The sequence below is a fragment of the Camponotus vicinus genome, unplaced genomic scaffold (genome assembly GCF_025532165.1).
Source record: "Camponotus vicinus isolate PSW18456_S1 unplaced genomic scaffold, iyCamVici1.0 SCAF_11, whole genome shotgun sequence".
Taxonomy (NCBI): Eukaryota; Metazoa; Arthropoda; class Insecta; order Hymenoptera; family Formicidae; genus Camponotus; species Camponotus vicinus.
In genome coordinates this window covers 1,841,505-1,867,133 of record NW_028141947.1, presented here as the reverse complement: position 1 = coordinate 1,867,133, position 25,629 = coordinate 1,841,505, and the positions used below count along the sequence as shown (strand labels likewise).

General features: G+C 33.7%; 1 protein-coding gene across 1 annotated transcript in view; it reads left to right on the top strand.

Moving 5' to 3' along the window:
• The first annotated feature begins 15,035 nt into the window (after positions 1-15,035).
• Dpr12 (defective proboscis extension response 12) overlaps positions 15,036-25,629 on the top strand; it is a 289,232-nt gene continuing 278,638 nt past the window's right edge. The window contains exon 1 of the mRNA XM_083083057.1: positions 15,036-16,118. The gene's annotated coding sequence lies outside the window, so the exon portion shown is untranslated. The remainder of the gene's footprint in view (positions 16,119-25,629) is intronic.

Sequence of the window (25,629 nt, the reverse complement as noted above, 5' to 3'; positions counted from 1 at the left end):
CGAAACATAATTTGCTATAAATAGTAATAAAAATTAGTTAATTAAAAATTAATTAACGACATGAAACAGTATCGCAATGATAAATCTTTATCGAATCGCAATCATTCATTACTGCGAATAAAAATTGAAAGAGGATACATAAAAGGGGATAATCGAATTAATTATTTTATGATCTTTCGATATTGCTTATTATAACAATATTTCCTTAACAATATTAGAATTAAATTTTCGACCAATGCTTTAAATTTTCTCAATCGGCAATTCTTTTTAATTAAACAATAGTTATATATCACGACATATCATTACTTTAATCTTTTATTATTACGATACATTAATACGTTAGATATATGAAATACATTAATATATTAAAATATTTCAGTAATGAATTGACAATAACATAGTAGTCTTGTCATTATTCGCACAGTGACACTTGAGCAGTAAAGTAGTGATGCGAAATGTTTCATATATTATCAAATTCTTTCTCTAAACACGATTGCAAGTGCAACGAGAATTCAAATGCCACGAGCAAAAGCAAAGAATGCAAAAGAGAAAAGGAGGTTTTGGTAATGCATGGATCAATAATATATGGTAAATTATTTATATAAATTATTTATCATTTATATTATATATTTAAAATATACATATTTCTCGTTTTGTTTTATTTCTTTGATAGTGATCAATAGTGATCAATAGTGATTTTAAATTATAACATATATATATATATATATATATATATATATATATATATATATATATAATACATATACATATAAAAATTATTCCATTTTATATTATAATAATTACAACATTTATAATAAAATTTCTTATTAATTAATATTTTTAGATACTTTTTATATTTTATAAAATATTTCATATTAATATTATTCAATATTTCATATATAAAAAAATAGAAATTTTTTTATTTAGCTCATTTTTAAAGGTTTATATCTAAGAAATATAAATTATTTTCTAATTATGCAATTTACAATAGTAAATATATTTATTTAAAAGTAAAAATGTAAAAATTAATTGCGCGCAATTAGTTAGTTTTAAAAGCAATTATTTTGAACATTGCTTTATATGTATAATAGATTATCTCTTATCCTTTATATTTTTATTTATCGTTTACATTTGTAAATTTAAATTTATATTATATTATATATAAAATTATATATAATATAACCCTCCCATGGGGTACACCTTGTCGCGGTGGGAGGGCTTATTACTTGGATGGCGCCTTGATGTTTATCTTAAATTTTTCTATTTATGATAAATCTTAAGGTGCCTGAAAGGGAAGCTAAGTACCCTTTCGCGTCGTCGGTGCCGTTAACGTGCCGCGGACGGCGACGTTTCGTCATCGCATTTTCGCGTTTAGCATTCTCGCGTTATCGCGTTTTCGCGTTTTCAAAATCCCAATTTCGTTTTTGTCAACAAGTCTCTACTTCCGATGCCAACTAACTGGGATGTTTCATCGAGTCGTTGCTATGCAACGTCTTCTTTCCGGTTCGGGCCTAGTCTTTGCTCGTTGTATCGTTGCATTCCCGACCTGTTGGCTCAAAGTTGATTCTTGTGAAATGAAATGGGATTTTCGTACCGAAACCGGAAGTGCCGTTCAAAGTATATACATATTAAGTATATACATCGCGCGATCAAATATAAAATTTGTAATCGCATCGAAAGTGTGGAAACCGTTAAGTATCGCGCGTAAAATAGCGGAAATAGCGATATAAAAATATCGCTCGTGAGTGCGGGAGTGCCGTTAAAAGTATCGCGCGTCAACAACATGAGAGGAGGAGGAGGCCTGGGAGAGGCAGCTTGCATCGGCGGAGCAACCTGATGGTGAATATTTATTATTTGTACCTATATCAATTGTTATAAATCGTACGCATAATAATTTGATCTTATTATTTAAATGAATTAAAGAGAAAATTAGAGAGAAAGATTTTTATAAAAGTCATATAAAGCTTTCTAAAAAACTTTCTTAAAAAATAGTTTTAAAAATTTATAAAATTTTTCCACACGTGTTTATCTCTGCTTATTATTTTACACATCGGATATAAAATTCCGCGCGATAAAAATTTTTTGAAATATTGATTGCATTTTGTGAGCATTAATATAAATGAATTTTAAATTTGTATGTTACAGACATCGTAGCTTCGATAATTACAACTCCGCTGTTGCGCATCAGTGCCGGTGAGTAAGAAAAACTTTTATTTAACTTTAAGGTAACGGATTCGTAGAGATCGTATATGTAGATGTAGATGTAGATGTAGATTGTAGATTGTAGATAAATCCGTTGCCTTAAAATGGATGAGCTAGGATAGATTAAATTAAATAACTTTTAATAACTTCTTTCGAAATGCTTTGCATCTATTGCGAAAATAAATTGAAGTATTAATTTAAAAAAAAGAATCAAGGAAAGAATTTTTTTTATAAAAATTTTGTCTAATTTATTAAATAAAGAACACGCATTAATAATTTTATCGATTTTATCAATTTTTGATACTACTTTATTCTTATAACGCGCACTTATTTAATTCTAATTTCTTATAGCTCATCCATCGTAGAATTTGTAGATATTAGTTTTAAACTTTACTTTAACTTAATATAAAGCCAAATGATTAATTAATTAAATAATTTGTAATATGGTAAATATCATACACATTAATTTTATATTTTATTCGAAAATATAATATATAGAAATATATATAATATATAGTAATTTGGCTTTATTTCAGTTAAAATAAAGTTATATTCAAATATTTAACGAACGATTGTAAAATCGAGCGATCGTTATGATGAGCGTGAAATATTTACGCTCATTTGCCGATAATTAGTCGGCAAAAGAAGGAGTGTTTACCTCCTTTTTCGATTTCTGATTAGAGATCGAACGAGAAAGTGGACAGGATCAACGAAAAGTAAGTTTAACTGGCCTGAAGAAAAGCTTTACGTACAATAGTACGTAATGTCGGACATTTATTCACGCGATTAGGGCACGCGATGGAATGTAATTAGGGCACGTAATTAAAATATACGTGATTAGCGAGGGGTTGGTCACTGAGGTAATTTCTGTACAAGGGCTAGGTAATTCAGCGGCAATCCAAAGGAAATTTTGGGTAATCTAAAGTAATTTTTGGTAATTCTAAATAATCTTTAGCATTCTCAGGTAATCTTGGGTAATCTAATAGGAAATCTAAGTAATCTAAGGGTAATATCAAATAATCTGTAGGTAATTCTAGGTATTCTTAAGGTAGTCTCAGATAATCTTAGGTAATCTAAGGTAATCTTTAATTTTTGAAGTTAGTGAACGTCTCTCATTGACGAAGTTGTATCTTTTTACAATAATATACATTCGATTTTTGGAATCAACGCTTCGTAAAAACGTGCTTTTTTGCAGTCTACGAATTGTCGTGGTTAGGTTTTCGCGGTATCACGTTGTAATGCTTTCTCTCTCAGGCCACGAACACACGAACGTTTAAAAATTGCGAAATGCATTCTTATCCACACTTTTGGTAAGCCATCGTCATTTAACGGTAAAACAAAACCTATATTACAATTTTCATGTATTGAATATTCTGCCAGTAATTCCAGTCGCATTTTCACTAAGTTAAACTACTTTAGGCAAATTTCTTTGCGTTAAGAAGTCACTTAGTTCCTTAAAACGAAATTCACTTTCCCGAAGTAAACAATAGTTTGAATTTATTACCCTGCTGATAGTGGATACAGATGGAATAATGCCAATTCAAATTGGCATGTAAAGTCGTTTCGTAAGTCAGGCGTCTACTTATTATTCGAAACAAAATTCAAAAAAGCTAAAAATAACTAAAAATACAAATATATAAAAATTGCGAAATGCATCCTTACCAATGAAAAGATATGTGCAAAATCTCTTAAAAGATTCTTCATATTGATTATTCTTCGGATTCGTTTTAGCATTGTTAAGAATTGCCGTTTCAATAAGTCGTTTAAAAAAACCGTCAATATTATTTGGGATCGAAGCAATACTTTTTTTAAGACACCAAAGTTCCTCGGCATGCTCAAAAAACGCTTTCTTCAAAATGTCATTTTCTTATACTATTTTCGAAATTTTATTAACATAGGAAAAATATTGAGTAATGAACATTTGATTTGGAGATATTATTTGTAATTTTCTTTTTAATCGATTTTGTCGACTGTATTTTTCACTAGAGGATGATTTTTTTGAAGCTGTAATTTTAGTACTGCTCACCATCTTATTTTTTCCAGTACCATCTATTAAAAATTTAAGGCAATATTAGATAATCTTAAGTAATCTGAGGTAATTTAAAGGTAATCCGTATCAAGGGTAATTTTTGTACACTATAACCACTAGTGACCAACCCCTCGGTAATTAGAGATAGGCTCTCCTCAAATAATTTCACTTAATCGAGAAGTAGGATTGTTAGAGCTATTAGGTGATCATTAAGATTTTCCTTTCAAGAAGTAGAGGATTGTTAGGACTATTAGGTGATTAATTTAGGTGATTCATATATTATGTATTTTTTAGAGAGTCAGGAAAATGTAGGGTTAAATAATATTAGAGAAAACAGATTAATAAATATTTCAATAATTATATTATTAATATTAAAAATTTTTAGGGGGGGTCAATATTTTTTTAAATGTTTTTTTTATAGGTATTTTATTTTGAGGATGAAAATTAAATTGTTAACAATAATTTTTATAGTAATACGAATTTTTTTGCAAATTTTATGTATGTATATGAAAAATTTTAAATACAAATGTGTATATTTTTAAGATATTTTTTTAGTTCAATATGGATAATAAATTTAGTATATTTATGAATTTATAAGCTATTTTTAAATATAGGAATAGAAAGATTTAAAATAGAATGAGTAGAATTTATAGAAAAGGATTTATTATTAAAATTTATAAAAGGTTTTAATTTAAATAACAATTTTTATAAAATTTATATATTTATATATTTATATATTTATTTATTTATTTATTTATTTATTTATTTATTTAAGGTTTTAATTTAAATAATAGTTTTTATAAAATTTATATATTTATATCTATTATAAGAGTAATTTCATTAATTATATAAATTTATATAAATTATATTTATTCATATAAATTCATTATTTATATAAATTTATCTAAATAGCTTATATTATTAAAGTTTAATATTGAAGATATTAAGAAAATTATTTTTTTTAGGTATTTATGAATGTATATTATATATATGAATAGAAATTTAATTCTATTACATATTATTTTTATAATGAAAATATAATGTTTTATTATTAAACTATATAAATTAAAAAAATAAAATGAAATAAATCATTAAAATTTTTTAAATATTTCTTTCAAGAAGTAGGATTGTTAGGGCTATTTTAGGTGATCATTAAATTTTTTTTAATATTCCTTTAATGCACACAGGGAAAATATATTAAAATCCCAGTAATCTTAGGGATTAATCATCGCTAATCATTCTTGTCTGGACTACGTAAAAATTTTTAGTAAATTTTATATTATAAAATATTATACATATATTTTGGACATTTTTATGTAATAAATTATTTTGTATTACGTTTCAAATTATATTATATTTTACACTAACTTTTGTATTAAACTCTGTATTAAAAGAAAAGAAAAATAAAATTTAAAAAAAATTTTCCTCCTCGATGGTAAATATATCTCCACTTTAACGAAGGCATTTGCCGGGTGAGGAGGTTTGAGTACTCCAATGAACCTGAGAGCTATGCCGGCGGTAACATACGCCGATATTCATATAGACTTTTCTTATATTTAAGATTATTTAATTTTAAATATGATCTTAAATATAAGAGTGAATTATGAATACCGGCCGTAGTTACTGATAGGGTCACCCATGCCGGGATAGATCGAAGGGGAAGAGTCAGACCAAGAGAGATACCAAAATTATTAATATCTTTTTCTATCATTTTATTAAAAAATATTAATATAATTATATTAATATTTTTTAATGATATTTTTAAAATTATATAATTTTGAGAATTTTTAAAATAATAGAAAAAGAGACAGTAATCGAGAAAATAAAAAAGGCAACTACAATGATTTGAATATCTTAAACCTGAATGATTTGAATATCTATACCCGAGAACAAATGTTCACAGAAAATATTCCAATGGACTCCATAGGAAGGAATAAGCATGACAAATGATGGTAATCCTTATGATTTTAACACAAAGGAATACAATAAATCATAATAATCCAAGAAGAAGAGAATATATTGGCTAGAAATGCATAGTGATTTGGAATAAATTGGATTGGAAATAATTAGAAACTAATAGACAGTGTGCATACAATCTATTTATTAATAATAATACTATTTTGTAATTATATTAAATTTTATAATTTAGTACATTGTATTATATAAAGTATTAAGCATAAAAATATTATGCTGGTATGAAAATTATAATAAAAATATATAAATAATGTTGACTATATTAGAATGGAACATATGAATTCTTTATATTTTATATAAAGGAAGAAACATTTAAAATATTTTGCAACATCTATATTTTTCGAATCTTAATTATAAAAACTTCAGAAGAATCAGTGATTAATTTAAAAAAATTCTATAATACATGTATTAATAATTAAATTTTTAAATAATTAAAAAGATGATTAATAAATATCAAAGATCAGTTTACTGCTAATTAAGAAGATTTATAGAAATATGGTTAAAAATGTTTTTATCCCACAGCAGGCATTTTGTGTTTTGTAAATAAAAATATATAAATATGACAATGAATATATAGAAAAATATTTATGACAATGAATATATAGAATTATATGACAATGAATATATAGAAAAATATTTATTTCATCTTTACATTAACATTACATTGGAAAATTACAGCATCTTTCACGATTGAATAATTTATTACTACTAATTTAAATATATATTTAAGCGTCTTGCTATATAGCACTATAGTGCTATCGGCATTTCGTGCACCTAGCACGGAACAAAACCAGAAATTGTGCACATTATATGTTACCCTCCGAGAACATGGACATTGGCTTTGTAGTTCATGTCCACGTTTTTAATGTTCACAGAGGGAGTATCGCTTTCAGGAATCACCTAAAAGCGGGCCATGACACCTCTGTCTTCTCTCTGCTATAAGAAAGAATGCTTATCGACAGGTACAACTTTACACAGCTGATTGATTGATTACTGGCGACCTCTCGCATGTAGTCTAATTGTTTGATGGATTGAGAATCCATCGGTATTTTTGGACCTGTCAAATATGCTAATCGATTTATTTGTCAAATTGGTTATTTTTAATTAAAATATTCGAATTATTTTTGTTCGATATTAATAATTTTTATTTATTATTCATCATTATTATTAATTTAATTAAAACTAAAATACATTAAAACTAATTGTTAATTCTTAATTAAAATGTAAAATACTCCGAAAAGGGAGATATATATCAAAAATTTTCTTTCCTCATTCAATTACAATTTTTTAATAGACTTATAAAGATTGCAATATGAAATAAGAATTAAAGAGGTCACACAGTATATATAAAAAAATTATTAAATAAATATGTGCATGTGTGACCTCTTTAAATTATTATTTCATATACAATCTTTATAAGTCTATTAAAAAATTGTAATTGAATGAAGAAAGGAAATTTATGATGTATCACTTTTTTCTGAGTACATTTTTACTCATGTGTTTCATCGATTTAAAAAATAATTTCTATTATTCCTGTATTAATATAATTGCTTAAAATTTGCTCATTATTATATATTAATAATTTTATTATTAATATCTTGAAAAAATAAATAATTCTGTTATATGTAATAAGTTCCCTCATTCTTCATTTCTCATTCTCTTCATTTTTTTATTTTAGTTTACATAAGCAGCAATAAAATCAATTAGTGCGCATTAGTTCCATTAATACCTTTTAATCGCAAGTAATGTGATATTATGCGCTAAAGTAAATTGGTACAGATAATGCTTGTTTCGATGTATATACGTATATTTACAGTGTAAATCGGTGATTGAATTTCAGACTAATCGATTAAAAATGAAAAACTTTTATTTTTATAAATACACGGTATATAATGACGTAATATTTCCATGTTTAAAATTCATTATCATTATATTATATGATCATATGATATCGTGTGATATTATTATCTCTTATCATTTATCCTATCTATTTACATATTATTTACATGTAAATTAATATAATCTTTCCTAAAAACCCAAAATTATATATTAAAGAGAAACATGTTAAAATATTCAATGAAGGAAATTAAAATACCGATTTTTTTATTTCATTTTACAATATTTTACACTTACATGCCAATATTGTACATGTCAATATTATAAAAATAGTGTAATAAAATTCGTACTAATTTATTTATTTATTTTTTATCTTATTTCTTATCTACATTTTTTTAATATTTTCGAATTAAATCCACTTTTTTATTTTACTGGGTAGAAATTTGATGGTAAAATGTGGTACTTAAATCATCTATTTATGTTTAGAACACCCAATTTATTGCTATGGTTCTCAATTTCTTTCATTACCATTACCGCTCGAATATTCGAAACAATGCATATGATTTCAATAGTGCGGAATTACGTATTAGTTATCATCAGATAGATTGTGTTATACCGCATTTCCCTTACGAGCCATTTCTGGTTCGTGGCTTCCCCGCCTACAATAACACATGAATAATGTTGTTGCGATAGTATTGTGTATGGGCAAGTGTGTAACTCTTGATATGCAATTCGATTAGTTAAGAAAATTTGAGAACGATGAGTTCAAATAAAATGATGTATATATACATGAATACATACAATTATTACAAGTTTAAATACAATGTACCTATTATATATCATGTATAATTACATAAAATGTAATTACTTAAACAATTAAATCCTCGTTAGCATTTTAATAACAATAAATTCGACGATTATAAAGCAGAATTCAATGCTTATTATTCAATTTTAAACATTTAAATTATATATATTTTGCGCAATTTGAACATGTGTTCGAAAATATATTCATATTTTAACGTTTCAATTACGAAAGCACAATGTTATTTTAAAAAAATGTTGTTTCAGATATGAAAATAAATAAATTTCATAAATATTAATATTTAATATAATTTTTTTTCTTTTTCAAAAAGATGCAAAGTTGAAAAAATATTTAAAAAATTGTATCCATTTGTAGAGATAATAATTGCGATATTTTATCAGAAGGGAATATTCAAATTTTCATACGTTTTTAATTGCTCAATTAAAGTATTATTTATAAATTGCAAGTTATATTATTACGCAGAGAATAAATCTGCTAATTGCATGTTGTAATTGCATTGTATCGAATATATATATGGAAGAAGACAATTTGCTTTATACTTAACAATCAACGATTGATTTAGTGGCTTCATAAGGAAGCTTTTAAAGTAAAATTTACTTCGTATACGAAATGTTGGCATGTGCTTTCTCTGTCTCTCTCTCTCTCTCTCTCTCTCTCTCTCTCTCTCTCTCTCTCTCTCTCTCTCTTCCTATTCATGATATGCTTGAATTAATTACGGGACCCTTCTCATTTACGCAGTTATTATGAACCTTACCCTAAGACCATTACTGAATTACCGAGAGAGCTGCTTATGGTTATATGTTTGCACGTTATCTAACACATAGCTTCTCTATATGTATTGATAATTTCATTTGTGTGTGTATAAATCATCCACTTTTATCTATAAATACTTAGATGAAATATCAATTGAAGAAACACCATCATTTTCTTAAGAAGAAAAAAAAAACATAGAGAGAAATGCAAATAAGGCCACTTAATGCATTAAAATTTGACGATAGGCATAGAACGTACTTTGCAATATTCTATATTTTAGTACGAATCCTTTAACAAGCGACTGATTTTTTACGTGAATAAAATTATATAATAATATATCTAAAAAATTATATATACATATTTAAGGCGTAAACTTTAATGAGAATTTATATGCGTATTTTTCAATCACATTCAAGTGCTTTTGCAAAATTTAACGTACGTATCGCCGAATACATAATATTCATTGCCTGTTTAGTTCCAATTAAATAACATCATTACCCGGTACCACTTGCTTTTAAATATTTTCGCACGATATTCATTCAACACGTGAATATTTTTGTTTTGCCCCGAGCGATTACTAAAAACCGATGTGCAAAAATGAAATTTTCTCTCGAGCATCTCGCTCGCATATTCCACTTCCCCCCTACTTCATGTGTCGAAGCGAAAGGTTTTATATCGGATTTAACGTCATCGGCGACGGCGGCGTCGACGAGCGAAATTTGGTTTTCAATACAAAACGAGCCTTCGCAGGAACAGCAAACGCGTCGTGAGCGAAACGAGTGGGGTAGCTCTGGTAAAGTCAGCAAGCATTCACGGCACTCAAGCTCGGTTTATCCAGAGGGGCGGTATCGAGTATCCGCTGTACCCGTTCTCCCCGTTTAAGCGTAGCCCGGGTATTCCATTCTTTGAGGATCCACGGAGTCGCCCCGATATTTCTTAAAGCGGTCGCTACCGCGATAGATCCTGTGCACTCGTTTTATGCGGTTACTTTTCCGAGTTTCCCTCACATACATCATAAGGTTTCCGACAATTTGGAGAAAACAACGCGACTCACAAGCGCAGCTTTCCAAGCTCAAGGGCTCACATTTACGTGCGCGTCTTGCATTTCACATATCTACTATTTGCAATATCGAAATACCGGCCGACGAAATAAAAAAGTGCCTCACGAGAGAATATTCATTGTTCAATTTTGTATTTTTGAAAATAACATGGTCCAAAAAGCTTGTCAGTAAACATGTATTGATGACTTTTTTCAAATTTAATTCGTGATGAGTTCATTTGATCATTTATTCATTATATATTTTGTAAGATCCAAAATTAACAAAACTAGAAATAGTTGTTCTCCAAACTTTAAACACAAAGAGATCTGAAAACGTTGTTTTAATTTCTGAAACTAAGGTCTCTGTTAATTGGCCGCGAAAAAGGCATTTCAAAACTACGAGTTTTGCGTCTCATTTCGTTTTAATTGTATTTTAAGTATATATAAGCTCAGCTTACACTTATAGTCAGCAAAATAAATGGAATTGAATAACAGCTGCATTCAAAATATCGTTAGAAATAATGTATAAACGCAGTCACCTGTAAAAGAAATCAATGAGATCGATGTAATTGAGTGACAGCAACATTCAAAGTATTGTTAGAAATAACTATCTACGTAAAGTTGGTTGATATATATTGGTCTCTTCCATTTGAATGAAGCAAGACAACTCTCGACAAATAAACGAGTATCTGTTATTTGCAGTTTATTTAACGTCCTACTTTTATTATTGCATATTTCATCCTTCTCGCGATACGATAGAATAAGAGAACCGATTCCGTTTTGAAAAATGTTAAAATTATTATTCCGTTTCTTTGAAAGAAACAACACGACTGCTCGAAAGCTCGCAGTTCCCGAACTCCTCGCTCACTGAGAGATCTTATTTACCCGTTTGTATCTTCAAATTTCAACTCTCTTTCTCTCCCCCTTTTCATTCCTTATCTTTTGTTCTCTTTTTTTTTCTTCTTTTCTAAATCGTTTTTTTTTTAAATCAATAGAAGCATAATTTGAGGGCAATTGTGTAAAAAATACCAGTCTGAATATAGTTCGTGTAACAAACTTAGTTCAAAACAAAATAGCTCATTCTGTTCTTCTTCATTTTTTCCCTATCAATAGAATTAATCATTTCATTCATCATGTAAGAGTAAATAGAAAAAAATGTAAGATTTGAACAATTATATAAATTAATAATAATAATAATAATAACAATAATAATAATAATAATAATAATAACAATAATAATAATAATAATAATAATAATAATATTGATGATAATAATAATAATAATAATAAGATATCTTTTGAGAGAGACGAGTTTCTGCGTACCTATAAAAAAAATCTTAAATCTATAACTTTTTAAGAGGGCAAATCGTCTGATCCCCTTTCGATTTCCTTATGTTCCCTGGATGCATGGCTTTCGTTACTAGGACTACCAAAAGAATCCAGGATGAAAGGGAGTTATGAACCAATCGGGATTCCCTACTTTCTTCGTTATTTATTCAACGATGCTACATATCCGCACGCAGACTGAGTCTGAATATTTCATGGGAGCGATGTTACATATATATACATATATATATATATATATATATATATATATATATATATATATTTACGTGTATCGGTACCTGAGGTATCACGATTCGCGCTTGACGATCGTTTCTGATCGCAAAAATTGCCCGAAATATATTGAAGCCTCCTGTCACACTGAATTCTCCCTTTTAGTTAATACTGTATAAGAAAAGTTGGACAGTTGGATGAAAGCTAAGGAGAAAGCTGTCAAGTATAATTTTGCTTTTAAGATTTTCGACAAGTACAACATAAGTTTCAATCACCTAATTTTATGAGTGACTATTGATGTCTTGATCCATTTTTTCAACATTAATTGTTTATAAACCTGATAGAATTTTTGATGCATGTATTGAGAAGCACTTCTATTTCTGTATAAAGCAGTAGCTGTATGACTTTAATATCTTGAAGTAAAAGGAACTGATGTTCTTTGTTGTTTAAAAATAGGAAAATATAACATATATTGATACATACATCTATATATGCTATAGATGATTCTACTTTCAAGTACGATAAAGACATCAAATTGAATGTCTATTCTAGTTCAATGTAACCTTTATGTTATAATTATTATTTTTACTAGAAAAAAAATTTATAATTTAACAACATTAGGAAACGTTCTCATCTCCGAGAGTTCAACGATAAGTTTAAGTAATTAAATTTTTAGATCATTAAAGATCTTTATTTAAAATTTTAATAATTTAATCCGTGCATGTGCTAGCTACGAGATAGAACAAAAGAGTCTTTAGATACGTTAGAAAAATTATAAAATCAATAAAATCACAAAGCGACTCACTCGTGTAGCTCTAATTCTATTTTCTTGCTATATGATTCGCCCTTGTCTTACTCCATCTTTTCCCATGTTCTTTTATTAACGAGTAATCGCGGCCAGCGACAAGATACCGCTTTTATTTGCCGGCAGTTGTGTGCGTACACACAGACAAGTGTACGTTGTGTGTGTATCTTGATGTATATTGTGAATCATGAATAATATTACGGCGCATCGTCTGTTACTTTTTTATGACTTAATTAATGTACCTTACTTCTTATGAAACAATAGTGTAATTTTAATATTAAAAGATTCAAAAAGCGATTTTAAAAAATTATATAGACAAATAACTAAAATAATAATACTATAAAAATCAACTTTTGTTCTAGAAGTGACTAAAGCAAGTATACAATTTTATGTAAAAATCTATGATTTCCTAATTTAAAAAAAGATAATTTAAAAATAACGTGTAAATAGCACGCTCGAAATTAATATTTCTTTTTTGCTATGTGTTGTTTTATACAGAAAAAATTTTTTTACAACGCGACAATTTTTCAATAAAAGATATATCTAATATAATAAATAAATACGTAATTCTTTAAAGTATTCAATGCATCAAACTCGTTACAAGTATATCGATTATCAAATTGTTACGACTCTATAGATTGCAATATAAAAGTTTAAAAAAATTTGTTTTTTTTATTAGCGATATTTTTTTAAAACATACATAAAATATTTTACATGCACATGTTAATATTTAAAAAAAATATTAATTTGATAAATCTAATAACAATTGTATATCGAGTTTTTGATTTTCTATTGTGTCAATTTTTTTTACCTTTTATTTGTAACATGCATGTAGCATCAGCAAAAGTCTATATATCCTATGTTTGAAATGCTTATTGAGAAAGTATCGGTCTGCCACATAATATTTCATATTCTTACGAGACAAGATGGATATTTAAGAATTAATTGTATTTTTGCTACAAAGTTCATAAAATTAATGTAAAATATATATATATATATATATATATATATATATATATATATAAGTACGTATGTTCTATAAATATTAATAATATTCTGGACAATTGAATGAGCTGTTTCAACATTTTGGAAATTATTGATCACATACTCGCGCCAGTTTTATTATTATTTCTTTCATTCACATTTCTTTAACACTCCTATTCTATTTTAAAAAATATTTCGAGATAAAAATATACCGAAAAATATACAGAAACTTTTTTTTATCCGGGATTTCCTATATTTAACGTAACATGAAATATAGTTTCTAACATTCTAGCAAAATTCTTTACAGATCTAACTGCGTTATCGGAAAAATCTCTTTGATATCGATCTAGACGTCAGCTCTCTCATGTCAACCGATCCATGGACCACTCGAGTGATCTACAATTGCCAATCAATGACACCTCGCTTCCACTATCAAATCCTGGCTTCGTCCGCGACCTGCAGGTGTGGACATTGGCTACGAGTGGAACAGTCGACGCTCTCTACCACCCCGTCCTCTCGCTCGCTCTTTTTCTCTCTTTCCCTCGCGAAGGGTGGACACACGCTCGACCCTCGTCGTCGTCCCCACGAATTCCAGGGATCAATGCGTCGGTGCACCAAAACGCCTGCGCTACTATCCCCCTTCTCCATATCCCTCCATTCCTCCCTATCATCCCCTCCACGCCCGTACCACCCAGCAGCAGCGGCGGCGGCGACGGTGGCAGCAACACCACCAGCAGCAGCAGCAGCAGCAGCTGCGGCAACGGTAACACGGCAGCACTATCACAATCACGACATCGCCATCAGTACGAGCTTACAAGACACCCTCCTTCCCACGTCGGTGCTACGTCGCGTAGCCCGGTGGTAGTCTAGCCGTACCGGTGTAACCGGTCGTGTGTCGAGAGTCTATTCCTCTCTCGTAGCGTAGGGCAAGGCCCGCCACCTTGCGATTTACTCTTACCACCCGGTACTCTGTCCTTTCCACTTCCAGCGCTGTCCCTCGGCGGCCCCCACCCCCGACGCGGCAACGCTCCCCCCTCGCTGTCACTCCCTCCCGCGTGCGCGTCGCCCGACCCTCGGAAATTCTGAAAGCGGTTCGCGCCTGTGCAACGCGGGGGTGGCGAGGGACCGAAAATCGAGGTGAAAGGAAACTCCGCGGATCCAGCCTAAGGGTCTCTCCTAGGGCTGATGCGTGTCGGCTGTGCCCCCTCGCGTGTGCGTCTTGCGAGCGCGAAAAATTGATAACCGCGCGCGCGTACGCCCGCACGCACGCACGCACGCACGCACATACACACATACAGGACACATATACATATATACACGTGCATATATATTTATTTGTATACATAAATACATACACGCGTGCATGGATTCGTGACGTATCGCCAATATTTTTATCGCCTCGGGCGACTTTGCCTTTTCCCTCTGCGTGTCTTCGAAGTTGCGACCCTCTCGTCGCCAATTCGGGAAAGAAGGGTCAGCCGCGGCGCGCGAATCGGCAACTCGGATCGCGTTCCTTCACCGGGGTAGTGACGGTCTGATCGCGCGGCTGCTATCTCGAGTGACATACTTTTCGCTCGCGAGAGAGGAGAGACTCTCATCGATGAGCCGCCGGAAGGGAAACTGTGTGTGATCTATCTCCGAGGAGGCTAGTGTGATTACTCTCGAGTGTGGGCGACGACCTGCGAGCGCAGTGGGAGTTTTGCTAGTGTGACATGCCAGTGTATCGTCGTCGGGTGCAGTGACCGTATTAATAGCAGGTGTGATCGGAGACTCGCTTTCGTTGCGCGGCATTAGCTGGCGGCGATCGTGAAGTGCATAGTGACTGGCCTACGACGAGGTGGAGGTCTGGAGGTTGCCGCTCCATCCTGATCGTGTCGCACCATCGCGTTAGAGACCATCCGGAGGATCGAATCGCTCCTGGTGCGAGGGACACGATGCGTCCCCGATTGCAGCCCTCGTTAGAGGGTTGAATCGCCGATTCCGCGATCGGCCGACACGGGTCCGCGGGTGTTGGGCACGACGAGCTCGTCGGCGAACGTCCGCCCGAGGACATCCCTGCCGTGACGCGAGGTGATCTCGCCGAGGGCCAACCGTGTACCACATTCCCGCGCTGCAAGTGAGTTCCTAAACCATCATTGCAATTTCACGATTCTAGATAGCAATACGTGGCGCACATTATCGCCTCTCTTGTATGAATTTATCGAGCCACATGCTGAAGAGAAATGAAATCGATGGGAATCTGAAGAGCTGTCAAATAAATAGATTCCCATAAGATCGTCCATGATATCTGTATCAATTTTTTATAGATTTCTTCGTCACTCTTACGTGAATCAATACGTACGATAGGTCAGAGTACTTTGTTAAATACATTAATCTCTTTTATTAAGTTTAGAAGATTGACGAGTCAGAGTGTAGAGAATTATATTTGTTTTTAATCAATGTGAAATCGCTTCTCGCGGAACAAAAATATCAAAGAATGAAACCGTGCGCGATTAAAGTAACTGTGATTTAATGCAGGATTTTTACACAAAAAGAATCGACTTCTTAAATTTGATTAAAGAATACGTATATATAAATATATAATGGTGATTTTTTATAACGTTATTATTATTCTTTAACGTGTATTTTGAATCTTTTCTCGAGACAATTACAATTTTAAGCAATCTTACATTATCAAATACATACATAATCAGTGTAAAAGTGTATTAATTTATTTCAGAAAAATAAACTGTAATAATGTATGATTTAAAAAAGAGTATTAAACATACATTGTTTATGTAAAAAATATAGGAATAAGACATACGTATTTTTTTATATAAAAATTAATTTAAAATAAATACAAGAAATAAGGTCGTGAATAAATTATAGAAGAGTATAACGAAATTGTGGAAACTAATTTCGAGAAATATTAATCTCGAATCGGTGCAAAGCCAAGAGCCATCAACTTCAGTTCCATTTCAACGGTTAAGCGATCGCGCAAATTTCGTTAACTCCCACGGCAGCGTAAGAAATTTTATCATTCGCGATTTCATCGTAAAGCTATTAAGCCTCAAGAATCGCCCAGTGCCACTCTGACGACATTCCATATAGAACTCGTAATCGCGTAAAGTGTGTTTCCGAAGTTGCGGTTATTCAATCATAAGCACATTAGCACTTTTGCCACTTGTCCACTACCCGTTAAAAAGTCCTCGACGCCCTTATCCGCTTTGCAGAGCGATTTGTCACGATTAAAATCTTGAAAGGAATTTTCATCGTGTCCAATTCGGGTCACTACAAACCCGATCAAACTTTAGACTCTCTCTACAGATCTCCGAGCATCGGCGAATTACAAAGCTTTCTGTCGACGCGGGTTGCATTCTCAAAGCTTCTGCAATCAAGCCGTTCGTTTTTCCACCGTGAAATACGTCGAACTATACACGTTAATCTTTTCTATTGTCAATGCCAGATTATCGACATTTCAGATTATTATTATTTAAACTGATGCAATAACTTTTCGTGTCTAAAGTTTGATTTCCTATGTTTTTTTTTTTAATGTGTACACCATCAGATTTTATATATATACAGGGTGTATCTGAAATGATGCACTAAACTTTAGGAGCGTATTCTAGAGGTCAAAATAAGACTTTTTTTTCCTATGAATATGGGTCCGCAAATGAACCCCCTTCCGAGCTAGAGGCTCCTAAAGTTTGGGGAAAAAATTAAAAATTGGCTGTATTTCAGAAAAAAAAAAGGTTTTGACGTTACCTATCACCCTCTCTTGAGAGATAAATAAATTTGCGTTGCGGGTGTTTGGTCAATTTCACACATTTTCGAATTTTAGCTCGGAGGGGGGTTCATTTGCGGACCCATGTTTATAAGAAAAAAAAGTCTTATTTTGACCTCTAGAATACGCTCCTAAAGTTTAGTGCATCATTTTAGATACACCCTGTATATATACATAAAATTTCAAAGATGGCGTAATTTTAATTAGCATAAGCCATGATGTGTAAATTGTACGAGATATGGATTTATGTGAAGAGGCCGTTCATTTCTCAGAAGTCAAGGCCACTTAGATTGCTATAAATCCCAAGTATGCGAGTTGGATAAGCCTTTAACACGGCGCATGACGTGCCATTGATCATCGCACTGGCATCGCTCGCGTGGTTAAAGTCTTAATGTTTCCCTAGTGTTGCGTTGATTTTACTGTTATTAATCCGATATGCGCGCACATAACACGGCGAGATAAGCAACGTGACTATTAGTTTTCGATCGATTATAACTGATTCCTTTCTACAATGGAATTTATTTAAAATAATTCAAAAAAGAGAAAAAAAACAAATAACAACACTTATATGCGCGTTATTCATTTTCGATGCAAATACATTTTTCACACCGTTGCAAAAATTCATGTTTTAATCCAATATTTTAGCTGCCGTTTACCCTTCAGATGGAACATTTTAATAAATTAAATGTCAGCTACCTTGACATTTTCATAAATTAGCAGTATAATATCTTTTTGCCTTTCCTGTTTCTATAAAATATGTAATTAAAATCAAAATTCATGGAATGCATAATTGTAAATTTTATATACGTGGCTCGTGTGTGCTATATTATGCCGAAAATAAAACTTTGAAACCATATTAGAATATATTTCAATTAATGTTGCAAAAGTATATCACCTGGCTTTCTGTAGCTCTTAAATTATGAAAAATACTCTTGCAGAATTAAATCTAAATATTTGCTTCTCTCATTATGTCTTTCACAGTGCGAGTAATTACGATTCTTTGGACAATATCAAGTTCGAAGTATCTATCAAATATACGAGTGGCTCGAGACGTGCCTCACGAAAGCAATTCGCTTCGACTGCTCAACTTAACCGCATTGTCCTTTGATGGGCGTCCTGCGCTCTTAATTTAATTTATTATACTATCTATCACGATTGTGTGCGGAGTTTCCAGGTATAGCGCCTCGTGAATCAGGTCACTATAAATTTCGGCTCTACGAGAGCAGAGTAAGCTTTCGTACCGCTGTGTGATGTGCCATTGATCATAGCGTAGACACGTAGCGTAGGGCTTGAGAGCTTGAGGCTCTTCGATGTAGTTACGTTAATTTTGCGAGCCGCCCCAGTTTTCCGCCCCCTCGGCGTTTTGCTCTTCTAGGCAACGTTGTCAGGAAATTACGTGCGGCGGTATGTCGACAAGTGATCTCCTCTTCTTCTACGCCTCTGCCTCTCTCTCTCTCTCTCTCTCTCTCTCTCTCTCTTTGTTCTCCAACCGAATGTTTCATGTGTCCCTCAACTCCACCCTGTTAGTCAATATAATATACCACAGAGTTTACTTCAAAAGAGATTACAGATTACTAAGGATTAGTAGGATAAGAGAATAATTTTTTATAATTGCAATTTTCTGCTGCGTGTTTGAGTAATATCTTTTGGAGTACTTTTTTCATGTATATATCTTCTTCCCGACTATCTCAAAATACTTTACGAATAATCGTATTTTTATCTTCTACTTTATAGCATTCCATTTCGACAGATAATCTTTCTGGTAATCAATCTATTTATTTGCATCAATCATATACACGTGTTTTCTACTCGTGTATAATATACAGGGTGAGCCATTTTAAGTTACCCACCCCAATAACTTTTTTATTTTTGAATGTACAACAAAATGTTTCAAATAAAAGTTGCTTGACTTCGTGGGGGACAGAAGATGGTGGCAAAAATTTGACCTTGGATCATTTGAAGGTCACATAAAGGTCATCTTCAATTTCTTAAATGGAACCTACTATTTTTCATTGCATATTCTTGTAGCTTATCTCGAGAACTTTCCAAAACACTATAATTAAGTACCTTTTCGTTAAGTACTTTTTGAGTTATGAGGCTTGAAATAATTTCTTAATTTTACATAAATCATAAAATATCTTGTAAAATATTCATTTTTCGATTATCTTACCTTAATACTTTTACGTACAAAATAATGAGAGGAATCAATTGGTGTAAAGAAAACACATAATTGTTTCGAAAAAAAAAAATGTAATTGTTAATTGCAAATTACATTCTTTTTTTTCGAAACAATTATGTGTTTTCTTTACACCAATTGATTCCTCTCATTATTTTGTACGTAAAAGTATTAAGGTAAGATAATCGAAAAATGAATATTTTACAAGATATTTTATGATTTATGTAAAATTAAGAAATTATTTCAAGCCTCATAACTCAAAAAGTACTTAACGAAAAGGTACTTAATTATAGTGTTTTGGAAAGCTCTCGAGATAAGCTACAAGAATATGCAATGAAAAATAGTAGGTTCCATTTAAGAAATTGAAGGTGACCTTTATGTGACCTTCAAATGACTATCCAAGGTCAAATTTTTGCCACCATCTTCTGTCCCCCTCGAAATCAAGCAACTTTTATTTGAAACATTTTGTTGTACATTCAAAAATAAAAAAGTTATTGGGGTGGGTAACTTAAAATGGCTCACCCTGTATAATAAATTACATCATTAGTATAACATATCGTTTAATTCATCCTTCTGTTGTTGTATGACTTTATGAAAGCTATAGAAAATATTTATCACTCATAATGCACACCGCATTTCAACTATTATATTTAAATATATATTTTTGAAATATTGACACGTAACATATATACATGGAAAGGTGCGCCTGGGAGCGATCTAGCATATGAAAATAATGCGTCACGCGGATACGTATAATTTCGACCGATATGTCATGACGGAAATTGTCACTGTCACCCTGAGATCAAATCCACTCCCGTTGCGTAATCTCCGCGTCATGTACTTACGAGTTTCCAATTTCCGTTGTCGATACTTACACGCTGTTTCTACTTCGCCTTTACATAATACGTATACCTGACGTAGTTGCGCAAGCCACTCTCGTAGACAAGAACCTCCTGTCTACAGCAAACTCCTGTCGCCAAGCGTCTTACGTTTTTGCCCGCGATATCAACCTGTCATTCCTACCAAAACTCGACTCCCGCGACAGGACAATGAACATCGCTGCCTGCATCGTGCGTTCCTCTTCCCTTTCCCGTTCCACCTCACCCAAGGGCGGTTTCTCCGCTACCCTTTCCCGTGTTCTCTTTGTCTTAGTTCTGCGACCCATCGTCGTCTTTGGACCGCAAGTCGAACGAGAGCAAATTAGATATCCATTAACGTCGACCAGCAAGTTCGGAATCTTAATTGCAGTCAATTCTACAACTGTTTGCTCACAAGTAGGACAATTAACACGCGTTTTATTCGCGCTACAAAGGTGTTTGTCGCGTGGAGTGTTTCCTGCCGGAGAAGTGAAATTGTGTTAAAGAGAGAGGAAGTAGTGCTGCCGGGATAATCCTGGAGTAGGGATCTTTCACCGAGGTACGAGGTCTCTGCGGTGAACATGAAAACTGCGTCACGAGAAGTTATGAGTTAAAAGCGTCGAAAGATGAGCTCCGGGATTGAAATTGACGATGCTGGCGCATTATTACGATGAGAACAAGCGGACGGAAAGTGAGAAAATATCGCACGTACACTGAGAATGCAATTTGCAATTGCAGTGGTAATTCTGAATTTTGCGTCAATCATAGCGCAATAAAATGATGTGCATATACGTTGCAATTTCGCGATATGACCGAAAAATGACGATTACATGCAAAACGTTTCTTCATTTTTTCAGCTCATGCTTATATAATTAGATTATTATTTTGTAATTTTAGAATAAAATTTCGTATATATAAATTTGAATAAAATAATTTGACCATTGTTTAAATAGAATTGAAAACAATGAATAATTCCGATAATTATTAAAGTTGAGATATTATTAAAAATAAAATTGTGAATTATAGAACGTTCTACATTTAATTTTAGCGATTCAAATATTTTATGATCATGCGTATTTAAAGTTTAACAATAATGTTTTGTTGAAAAGACGTTTCCTCTGTTATTACTATTATTCGTGCGCAGAAATAGTATCTATATTTAATAAAACTTGATGGTTTCATGAAAAACGCGAATGATGGAAACATACGAAATTATCAAACATATACGAATATATTCAGAGCGAGCAAGATAATTTGCAAAATATACCAGTTTTTAATATAACATTCATTAGATTGATTAATGATATCGTGATAATGGAGGAAACAGATCAGATATAGGATCGAATAAACATCTCTGTGCGTAAAAATGAAACATTGCTATCGCACTAAATAGAGATAAATTGGTCACGCTAATCCGTCCACGCGAGGTTAATGACCGATGCACCAACGAATCGCTTAATGAGACATCGTCTGGTTATTATAGTACAAATGCAACGCTAAATACACAATATTGCTCTCTCAGCTCGACGGCTCGATGCTTAACATTTATCGTCATCATCGATCATACTTTAACGTGTTGTTTCGTACTGTTTTAAGTTCGATAAACGTAACTATTTTGCTCGATTTCCAGTCGAGATTGGAGGATTTTTCTCTCTCTTTCCGGTGCTTTTAGGTTGGCGCAAAAAACAAGCCGCATTTAATCTCGTCACGAAAATCAGCGAGCAAGGCAGCGCATTAAGCCTGCCGGCTGAAATCGCGAATATTAATTAACCGCCCGCGAGTCAGCCGTGACTCGTCATCTCGAAAAGCACAGAGATGTTAATACGTCGGAGTTAATACAGCGCAAAACACCGGATAACTTCCCCGGCTTAATTAAAAGGAAAAGTTACACAGATAAACGCGCGTCGCTTCTTCCAAGATTTAATCCCCGGCATTTCTCGCACGGTCATTGTCGCGACCTTAACAAGGGAAGACCACTCTTTCTCGTTCGACGAACTTTCCTTGCCGTCTTTTCTCTCTCGAGCATCTCGATAACGCATCGTGCACTCGCGAATTGCGTAAATTGATGGCTAGATATCGCCTGTGAAGCGACCTACATACGAGAGGTCGATGACGACGATCCAATCTTTGCGTTAGTTTCTCACCAATTATCACTCCTGGCACGCTTAAAATGTGAATTATAGCCGGCCTGAATAATTAAGGACGAGAGAAGCGGTGGAGGCAGCGATTTGCCGACTCGGCGAAATAGACGAGAGACTGGGACGTTCTAATTAAATCCAGTCATCGCTTACTTTTCTTGATCAGTGATCGTTCTTTCATGCATCGTGTATATTTTATGCGCCCGACACATTTAATCAATTTACAAAAGCTCGACTCAATTAGCCGTGTTCTTGCAGTTTGATCGTTAATTTGGAACGACGTGCATTTACGCGTAGGATTGCGAATTCCATTAACGCTTTGGGAGTTGTTCTCCGCAGCGCGTTGTTCTACTTCGTTTTCTCTCGTTCGGCGTCAAATTAATAAGCGAATAGAGCGAACAGCTGGTGCATGACGTCGATTTAAACCGATATCGATCGAATGAAAGTTACGGGAACTCCACGATTAGAACTTCCGAAGAAGAGAATAGCAATTGGAGGATAGACAAGATTTCATAACTGTGGGCAATTCTCACCGTCGAAGACGAACTGCGAAATTACCACGCGTCTGTGCGTGTACGTATGTGAGTTTAAGCACACATACGTCTCGTACAGTAACGTTAACAGGGCGAGTAATAATGCTTTCATTAATAACATCCCTCACGATTCGTGCGCGAAGAAATTAGTCCGTACGCGCGAAATGAAAGCTCCATACATACGTAATAATAATCACGCGTTATTTATACAGGGTGTCTCAGACTTAATGAATCAGCCGTTAATGATGGATTCCTGAGATGATTTGGAAACAAAAATCTTAATACCAAAATGTTGTGAAAGCTGTAGTTTCGGCGCTACAGAAGATTAAAGATTACCAATCGGCGCGTTACGTGCTCAGGGACATAACGCATCAAGCGCGATAATATCGATATTGATAGAGGGGTCAGTAGTCAGTAGTTTGAACATTTTTATGAAGTCTTCCTCAACATTATTAGAATTTTCTAGAGAATCTGCTAGTAACGGCTGATTCGTCAAGTCTGAGACACCCTGTATACATAATCGAATTCGTCAAAGGATGTTATCGCGATCGTCGACGTCGCATGTCGCCGACGACATCGACGTCGGGTCGAGTGGTGCAGGGCGCAGCAGCGGGGTCGTAGTGGGACCATTTACCGAGAATTTCATAGTACGCTTCATTGCGCTAATCCAATTTAATTAGAACGGCCGGATAATAAGCCTATAACGGCACACCTCGTTCGTTAATAACGATCAGCCTCCGTCGCGCGCGGGACGATTCCCGGGGTGCCATCCGCCGTTTTATCGTTCGTCGTTTGTCTTCCTTATCGCACATATCTTTCCGTCTGACACACTCTCTTACCCCAGGTGGGGTATATAATACGTATGAATTCCCTCGTCTCCTCTCTATCTATTCTTTCACGCTTCTCTGACTTTAAATCCAGTCCCACCTCGGACCTAAACAGGGGTCGTTCAACGACCCACCAAGGATGACACTATCTACCTTGGCATATTTTCGTTACATCGACAGCTTCATCCCGCGAACGGTGTGTAAAACTTGCGAATTGTATAAGAATTTTAAAAATGTTGCAGCAAGGGAGTATTATTAAAGTTGCGCAAACGGATGAAATCTGCAGATTAATTATGGTAAAATTTGCATAATCTTTGAATACTATAATATACATATATTTAAATACATACAAACTTTGGAAAAGAGTTCGCGTAAGATATCCTTTATATAAGTTAGACAAGAAAACGGTTTATTTCTCTTTCTTCTCCCCCCCCCCCCCCCGGTCCCTTCTCTCTCTTTCTTTCAAAAACTTTGACTACAACTTTCCCAGCCTCGTCTTCAATATTTCTCGGAAAACTAACGCTTTCAACTTCCATCCGCAAAAGTCGTAATTACAAATGAATTTTCTCTCGTGCTCTTCTCGTATTCCACTCTCCTCTTGGTTCTCTTCGATCCTTCTTATCTCTCCGTTTCCCGCTCGAATCTCCGAGTCGGTCCGGTCGCGACATCCGGGGAACGTCGGATCATATAAGTAAGGATAATGCGTCCGCGTCCCCTGACATCGGTAGGGGACAGTGATTGATAAGGATACGGCATAAGGAGTCCCCGGGAAAGTGCTCCGATAAGCAGTCGGGAATTTTTCCGAGCGGATCCACCTTGGACGTTTCTCTCTCGCGTCTTTCCGTCCATTTCAAGGACGCGTCTCGGGCGTCAGGAGCGCATATAAATCACGAGGATTTATTTGACGCGGCTTTCTCTCTCTCTCTCTCTCTCTCGTTTGGCCTCTCGACGCCTTATGCAAATGTCGGGGATATCGCGCGGCAGCGGGTCATTTTGTTTTTACCGCGTGCCGTAAAAGCATAGCCGACCGAGAAACATCGGCCGCGCGCGCTTCGGATGAATTATATACAAGTGGCCTTCTCCCTCGGCTTGATATACGAGCCTAGTGTTGCAGCCGTAATGAGTCGCGTTTTAACTGCGCGAGAAGGAAGTCGCCGATTTCTCGAGCGGCGCCATAAACGCGGAATATTAATTCGATGAGTAGTAATTAATACGGCGTGTCGCGTCCGCTTCGGTACGGGATATTCATTAGCCGATAGCGCCCGTGGAATACATCACCGTGTCTGGATAAGCGACGCGGATAATGAACGGCGCGACTTTATGGCATGGCTCG